At 44.3% G+C, this 1,205-nt stretch overlaps 1 pseudogene; it reads right to left on the bottom strand.

Moving 5' to 3' along the window:
- Positions 1-361: 361 nt before the first annotated feature.
- LOC107153832 overlaps positions 362-1,205 on the bottom strand; it is a 2,918-nt pseudogene continuing 2,074 nt past the window's right edge.

The following is a 1,205-nucleotide window of genomic DNA, read 5'->3' as shown; positions in this document are numbered from 1 at the left end:
TCGCTGCATGATCTGATCATGGGTGTGTGTGTGTGTGCTATCATTAACTAGGATTGGGGTGCTTCTCCTTTTATGGGTTTCAGGTGAGGGTGTTAGTCTGGTGAGACTGATGAGCTTGTGGGCCTGGTTTTTCTGATGTGGGTTTGATATGCCCATGCATCCATGTACTTCTGATTTAATTTGCTAAGTTTGTGGGTGGTTCTCTTTTATGATCACAAACTTCGTGCCTTATGATTGTTCTGGATAGTCTTTTTTTTTTAATTGCACTACAAAATAATTTATTACAATACAGCTTTAACACAAGACACACCTACATAGAAGCACACGCCTCTCCTGATTAGCCACTAGTGGACCATTTTCTTCACCCTGCCTTATGGACCTCTTCCAGAAAATCTTTCGGATATTGGATCTCCTTGGCCGCAGAATTTGCTTTTTCTTTAGAGCTTTATTCTTCTAACTCTTGACACTTGCCAGTGAGGACCTTCTGTTCTGTCCTCTTCTTCTGGTGGTCCCTAGTGGCTGCTGCTTATTTTGTTCCATTTTTTTCCAGCTTTTTCTCCAGCTTCTTGCCCTGTACTTTGCTGCTACCATCTTTTCCCTAGGAGGGTTGTAAGGTTTGGGGTGGGCAGAAAGAAGATTCCTACCAGGAGAGCCCTGGAAGGTAGAGGGGCTATGCTGGGAAGAGCCCAGGTTAGACTCGCAGCGAACACAGATGCGACCATCATGATCTGAGGGCATCTTCTTCCCTTATACACTGAGGGATCATGGTAATGTAGGAATGCCAGATTTGGGGGAAGATTTTGCAAGAAGGTGAATGGGGCAAACTGGTCAATTTCTGTTCAGCTTTCTGGGAGATGGCCAATTGGATTCATTGTCTGGGGGGGGGGATCCTTATTAGTCTCCTGGACATAAAGATATCACATGTGTTATCTAATGTGGCCAAAAGGTCATTTGTCATGGTTTCCAGATCTCCTATTCTCAACAGGCCATCAAGGTCAAACTCTTTCATATCCATTTCCTCCAACATCCAATCTGTCCCAAAGAAGGTGTCGTCCTCACATTGGCCCAGGCACAGCCAACCATTCCAAAGAGCCCACCTTAGCCTTATTGCTGGAGAACCCATGAGGTTGAAAGAGCTTGGCCATCTCCAGGTAGTCATCTGAGAGACCTAGGCTTGCTTTTTTTTTTTTTTTTTTTTTTTTTTT

The sequence above is a fragment of the Marmota marmota genome, unplaced genomic scaffold (genome assembly GCF_001458135.2).
Source record: "Marmota marmota marmota unplaced genomic scaffold, marMar, whole genome shotgun sequence".
NCBI lineage: Eukaryota > Metazoa > Chordata > Mammalia > Rodentia > Sciuridae > Marmota > Marmota marmota.
The sequence above is the reverse complement of the archived record's forward strand: the minus strand, read 5'-3'. Positions and strand labels throughout refer to the sequence as shown.